Source organism: Coptis chinensis, chromosome 2, assembly GCF_015680905.1.
Source record: "Coptis chinensis isolate HL-2020 chromosome 2, ASM1568090v1, whole genome shotgun sequence".
Taxonomy (NCBI): domain Eukaryota; kingdom Viridiplantae; phylum Streptophyta; class Magnoliopsida; order Ranunculales; family Ranunculaceae; genus Coptis; species Coptis chinensis.
The window spans coordinates 58,159,355-58,166,448 of NC_141457.1; the positions used below are offsets into that span (position 1 = coordinate 58,159,355).

General features: G+C 34.8%; 1 non-coding gene across 1 annotated transcript; it reads right to left on the bottom strand.

The window, feature by feature from the left end:
* Window positions 1–5,508: 5,508 nt before the first annotated feature.
* On the bottom strand, window positions 5,509–5,614 carry LOC147516815 (small nucleolar RNA R71). The gene has a single exon (XR_015214631.1). It is a non-coding gene; the product is annotated as a small nucleolar RNA R71 (small nucleolar RNA).
* Window positions 5,615–7,094: the final 1,480 nt, after the last annotated feature.

Here is a 7,094-nt window from a genome sequence, read left to right on the forward strand (position 1 = left end):
GGGAATTCCTAGTGGTTTAAGGCCTTGTTGAATATGGTCAATGCAATCGCACTCGGCGAAACGAGATTAGTTAGAACTCCATTTTTGGTCACTTATGCTAATTTCTCATATTTGCTTGAAGACAAGCAAAATGCTGTTTGGGGGTGGTTTGATAAGAGCCCAAAACTGTAGTTTTAACCCCTTAATAATAATATGTTTAGACCAATTATGCGAGTAATAAATAAGAGTTAATGCTAATTACGTGTTTTTATGTATTTCAGGCATGGAACTCAATTATGTGCAGAAATGTGCCACTTTGGCGATATAAATGAGCAAAAGGTTGGTTGCTAAGAAGTTCTATGATAAAGGCCAAGATTCAAGGAGACAAAGCCTTTATGAAGCCCGGTCAAAAGCTGAAAAGTTAACACGGGCAGAAACAGTGCACAAGTCAGCAGAACTTCCGAAGACCATAACTTTGGACTCAAGCCTCGGATTTGGGCCTACCTTACGTCAAAACGACCGACTCGGAAAGAGCTTTCCAATGGTTCAAGCCTTGAACCAATCAAGGGAGCAAAAGTACACGAAAAGTCTACTAAAGTTAAAGCTAGTTGAAACGGGCTCTATAGACTGAAGAAATTGGGCTTTGGGCTCGATTTTCCGGCCCAAAACATGAGACCTCAGCCCATGCACGAAATTGTGGATCTGGTCTCCTTCTTTACAAAAAACAAGACTTAGCTCTGAAGAAAGAGATAGTTAGATAGCTTAGAATAGAAAGTAGCTATTAAAATAGCTTGTAGATCTAGTTTTTGAATTTCAATTAGTTAATTAATTAGTTTCATACATTGTTTTAGATTAGTTATTGGAATGATTGTTCTTCATTAATTAGATAAATAAAATAGTAGTTCTTGATCATTTTGATTTTGTCAGTTAAATTTGTAGATCTAATTTCAATTCTTAGTTATTAATTAGATTTGAAGTATTGTTAGTTAAAATTAGTAAGGTTCAAATCTTTATATTATGTCTAGTTTTAATTCAATGGGAAATGATAGTTTGATGAATCAAGGCTAAACCTCCATTAGAAGGGTTTGATGAAGCCTTGATAAAAACTTGATTGTGTAGTATAGAATTGTTGTAAGAATCTATTCCACTCTAAAAGGTCGTTAATTTGCCATAAGAATAGGTGGACGACCTCACATGCTAGTTATGAATTGGTAGAAATGTCATGTATAATTAGGGATTAGAATGACCGATTCTTACCGTGAGAACGTAAGAATTGGTTTCCAACACGTCTATGCTAGTTTATTAAGTTGGATTCAAGGTGGAATCAAATTCCCCTAATTCTTTATCTAGATTCAACTCTTAGCATTCTGTCATTTCGTTATTCGTACCGTGTTATTTGAATTCACATCGTAGTATAAATTCCCTCATAAATTTCTCATTGACTTTAGATAGACCATCAATTGTTGAAAACTTTAATGCTAAAGGACTAGGAGTGGAACGAATCTTCTATTCCAACTCTATGTCAATAGATTCGAGAGTAGAAAACAAATATCTTTGATAAGTCTAGTAACAGAATAGTTTATAGTTTTACTTGCGTTTAGAGTTTCATCGTTATATTCGTTAGTAAGACTATCTTTTTTAAGGTTATCACTTACCGACCAAAAAAAAGAAAAGATATAGCTAAAAATTCATACCTATAAGTAATTATCTACTAGTCGCCCCTCTGAGCCTTTCAATTAGCCTTTATGCAACAACAAATCCTTTACCCATCTTTTAAACCAATAAAAAAAAAACATTCCCATCTTTGAATGAGTCTGAGAATAGGATGAGTAAAGAGAATAAAGGGAAAGACCTGTGGAAAACCAAAATTAGTTAGTTGCTTCATAAAAGAAAAAGAAAATAAGTTTCCATCTAAAGAAAATAAAATAAAACTTAACAAAACAAAAATAAAAATAGAAAGAAAACAAAAATTCCAAAAATAGAATAAAAATAGTCAAAAAGCCAAAATAAAAAGGCAAAGGATGGAAACTAAGTAAGTGTAGAAGCGAAGTAAGAACAAGGTTTTCTCTAGTTACATGTAATCGAAGACCCTACTATCTCATACTTGTTTATTTGAATATACATTATGTTTCTTCTTAAACCATCACCTTAGCCTCGTATCACCTAATAAAGACATCTAGCTCAATTAGGATTAATTTGGTGTGATAGTAAGTAGTAGATGTGATTGATCGACCTCGGATCCTTTGGACGTCATTGAAATTGTGAGGAAACGTGTGCCCATGCACACTGGAGTGAGCTAACTTGAGTGAAAAAATTACAGTAATTTTGTCTTGACAAATTATGAGGACCTACTTAAGGATGCCATTCCAAAAGTTTTAGAAACAGACCTGCCATTGTATTTCATAACATAGTTCATAGCAAGCATATATACTTTTAGATGATTTGATTATTATGCGTGTATTAGATTAGGTTTCAAAAGCATTGTTCTTATTATATTGTTATAGAGATGTATAGATATCTGAGATTAATTAGGAAATTTTATTTTTTATCTCTTAGTCGTTCTTTTATAAATGAAGTTTGTGAGTACCTTCTCTGGAAAACTCTCACGAGACTATAACTAGTCCACTAGGGAATTCCTAGTGGTTTAAGGCATTATTGCATATGATCAATGCAATTGCACTCCGCAAAATGAGATTAGTTAGGACCACATTTTTTGCCACTGATCTGTTTTTATTTCTCAACTTTGCTTGAGGACAAGCAAAATGCGGTTTGGGAGTGGTATGATAAGCACCAAAAAGTGTAGTTTAAACCTCTTAACAATACTCTACTTAGGCCAATTATGTTTATAATAAATAAGAGTTAGTACTATTTACGTGTTTTTGTGCATTTTAAGACTTGAAGTTGATTAGGTGACTAAAAGAACCACTTTTGCATAGAAAATGAGTCAAGATGATTGCCAAGGAAGTTCTACATTTAAAACCCAAGAATCATGGAGAAAAGCCTTTTTCAAGCCCAGTCAAAGCTGGGAAGTCAAAGTCAATCCAGGTAGAAAAGGGACAAAAAAGTCAACAGAAATTCAATAGGTCGTACCTTTGTACTCGGTCATCAGAATTAGGCCTACTTTATGTCAAAATGACCGTCTTGGAATCCAATTTCCATTGGACCTAGCATTGCCCCAATCCAAGTTGTAAAATAGGATGAAAAGGGTACTGAAGTAATTTCCAATAGAATTGGCCATTTTAGACTTGACCTAATAAACTTTGGGCTCACTTTAGAGGCCCAAAGTCCCCCTTTTTTGCCCATGCACGAAAATGTAACCTTAACCCTCTCCTATATAAAGAGGGCTGAGGCTAAACATTTTATCTCCTTCCCCTCCTTAGTTAATAATTAGTTTAGTTTAGTTTTAATTAGTTTTACTTTCTTTAGGGTTAGAATTAGTTTAGTTTGTAGCCTCCATTATTTCCAATAAATCAAAAGCTTTAGTTTAATTTCAATTATTGTTTTTTTAATTATGTGTCCTTATTATTGCTTTAGTGTAATGATTCCTATGACACTAGGCTAAACCTATATTAAAGGAGGTTTATGAATCAAGGGGAGGATGAGTAGCTAGTAGTTTTATTGTGTTACATAAAAGAACGTCAAGTTCTTCGTTACAAGTAACTAGAGATAGAGCTCATAACGGATAACTAGATTATAGAGCCACCACCAAAGAGATTTGTGGTGGAGTTACACTCTCATGCTAGTGGAACCTCGATCCGAGAGGACTTGGTCTTCACTAGGGATTAACAAAGCAATTCGATACTAACTAATAGTCAATCGAATCACGTGGCAAATTAAACTCATTCTAATACCATTATTCATTATCTAAATTCACTATTTTTTCTTTATATCTACTGTTTTGACTATCATTAGTGAAGCATACTTCTAATTTAGACTCGCATCCAAGTAGTGTACAACTAGAATTTGGCGAACACGACTATTCTCCTCTTTATCACATGATTTTGATGAGTTTTATCTACTGTTTTTCACCTCTTTCTCTACTGTTCAAGCATCTCTAATCTATTGTTCAACAAAACATCCTAACCATTTATTATCAATGGCACCGCTTGCCATCTAGTTCATTTACATTACACGTACTTAGTTTAGAAAACACTATTTTCACTATTCACAAACACACAGAGTAAAACACTGTTCGTACTTTTTTCGAATTTTTATGCTACTGTTCGAGAGCATACGAATTGATCAGCCAACTCCCTGCCCTCCCATGACCTGACCCAAAAAATTTGAATCCCTAGTTTTCAATCACGAGCACGCGCGTGCCCTAAAATTCCCAACCTTGAGCGCGACCCACCTTCCACATACCAAGCGCAACCCGTGCCAAATTACCTTGTTGCTTAGCGCGCATGCGCCCTAGGTTAAATACAGTAACTCAATTTTTTAATATTATTTCCAAAATTATCTCAAGAGTACATTACAGTACTCATATGCTAAAAATTACAAAATTTCAAAAATTATTTTTCTTCATTCCAAACGGTGTCTAGAAAACGGAACGTGCATGCATGGACAACCTCCCTCAAATTCCTAAATGACCTGGCTATTGGTTTGATAGAAAAATACAAAAAAAAAATTAATTATTTAATCGTAGTTAAATTAGTAAGCCCACCCACTACCAAGCCCGTTTCACAAGCCTAACATTCAGCCCCAACATGAAGCCCATAGCAAAAACCCTTTTCCTAATTCTTAAAATTTTTAAAACTAATAAGGTTAATATTTTTACAGGATTTCACAATCAACACCATGTACCCGGACCAATACTCGTATAATTGTTCAAGTAACGTAGACGTGCTTCAAGGCTACTGAAAACATTTTTTATACGCGTAGCAAGGACGCTCCAGGTAACACCTCTATACATCCTCGAATTAACTGTTAGAGGATTATATTTCTAGCAATAATCAGACTTATTTTTGCATGCTCGTTAGGATTTGCATATTAGACTTAAAACTTGCATGAGATTAAAATCTGGTACACATAAACCTGCCATATTAGTTTATCGTAGACGCAAAAATTAACGTCTATCTAGAAATTCACCAATCACCACACACACACCACCTACACCCACACCACCTACACCTACCAATACTATATTTGTACCAATGGGTGAAGAAATAGCAGAGATGCCTCTCTCTGATTTTTATAAGGCTTTAAATGATGGACCTGAGTCCTGCATAATTCTTGCAGATACTACGGGAGATTTTAGAATCCCCCCCAATATATTTAATCTGCTACCTGTTTTCCATGGCTTAGACCATGAAAAGCCTTATCAACACTTACGTAGAATACAACAAGTTATGACTACATTTCATCATCTTAATGTAAGACCTTAACAAATAAAGCTCAGGGAGTTTCCTTTCACCCAAGCTGACAAAGCGGCTGCTTGGCTAACAGCACAAAAGCCGAACTCTGTCAACCCATGGGAAAAACTAGTATAATTATTTATGGAACAATTTTACCCGCCACAGAAAACTGATGAGATGCTATAAAATATTCATTTCTTTCACCAAAAACCTCACGAATCATTTTCTGAGGCTTGGAATCGTTTAATTGATCTTCTAGTATAATGTCCACATCATAATTTGGGTAAAAACACACTAGTTTGTTCCTTCTTCAAAGGCCTATCCCAACATCATAAATAGACTTTAGATATCATGAATGGAGGTAATTTCCTAGGTAAAGGAGCCACAGATACTTATAATTTTCTAGATAATTAATCAAAGAAAAGTAACAACTGGGGAGATAACGATTACTCCCGCTCCATTACATCTTCTACAGCTAAGGCAGCCAGTATGTTTGAGATTAAACAAGATCCTGAACTTAAAATTTTAATTGAATCCCTCACTCGTAAGGTAGATGCTCTTTCTGTTCATAAAGAAGAAGAGAAACTAACTCCCGTCATGAATATAAACTCTTTTCGCTGTAATTTCTGTTATAGTCTTGAGCATTCCGATCATTATTGTCCTCTTGCTTATGAACAACCACAATCACAGCCAAAAAATGTATGTGCTTTTAATTATATACCTAACGCACCTTGGAGACAAAATCCTAATTTTAGTTAGCGTAATAATCACAACAAGCAGCACCTCCAGGTTTTAATAATCAAAATGTTAGGCCCACCAACATTTATAATCGATATCAACCAAGGCAAGGACAAGGGCAAGGTAATTATAATAATAATAAAAAAAAGTTTAGTCCCGATTAATAACAACTATCAAAATCCACCCATTAATAATCAACGTGACATAGTTCCTGTTACACAACCCGTGGCAACTCAACATTCCCAAACTGATAGATTCGATGCATACATGAAAGCTCAACAATAAATATTACTAGCCATCCAACAATCCATCCAACAGTTAGCCCAAGAAAAACCACAACAAAAGGTGTGTTTCCTGGTCAACCTGTACCTAATAAAAAATCAACAAACACAGCCTTTGAATTAAATGGTAGTTCTCGTAATGAAAATATAATACAATGAGAATTAAAGGCCGTAACTACTCTCCGTTCAGGAAAAGTGGTTGACAACAAAGTAATAATGCCTAAGGATTTCCCACAAACTAATAAAGATAAAGGAACCTTACTAGATATCGTAGTTTAAACTGAAGATCCTACCACTGTAGAAGTACCAGTTAAACCTTAACCTAAGGGGAAACTGACAACAGTTAAAGAAATGGGCAATAATACTATTAACCCTTATGCTACATATAGGGAAAAACCCTCGTTTCCCCAGAGACTAGCTATACTAAAGAAGGATGATTATTTTGACAAGATTAGGGAACTTTTCAAAAATTTAACTATAAATCTACCTTTCCTCGATGCCATAAAATGTCTTCCATAACACGCTAAGTTTCTTAAAGATTTGTGCACTACAAAGAGGAAAACAAATATACCTAAAGAAACCTTCTTAACAGAATAGTTTCCCTCTTTATCTTAACACAACATAATCGTTAAGTACAAAGACCCTGGTCGTCCCACTGTACAATACACCTTAGGCAAAACTTTCACCACAATTGCTCTTCTAGATCTAGGGGCGAGTGTTAACATTCCCCTATTTTACTTTA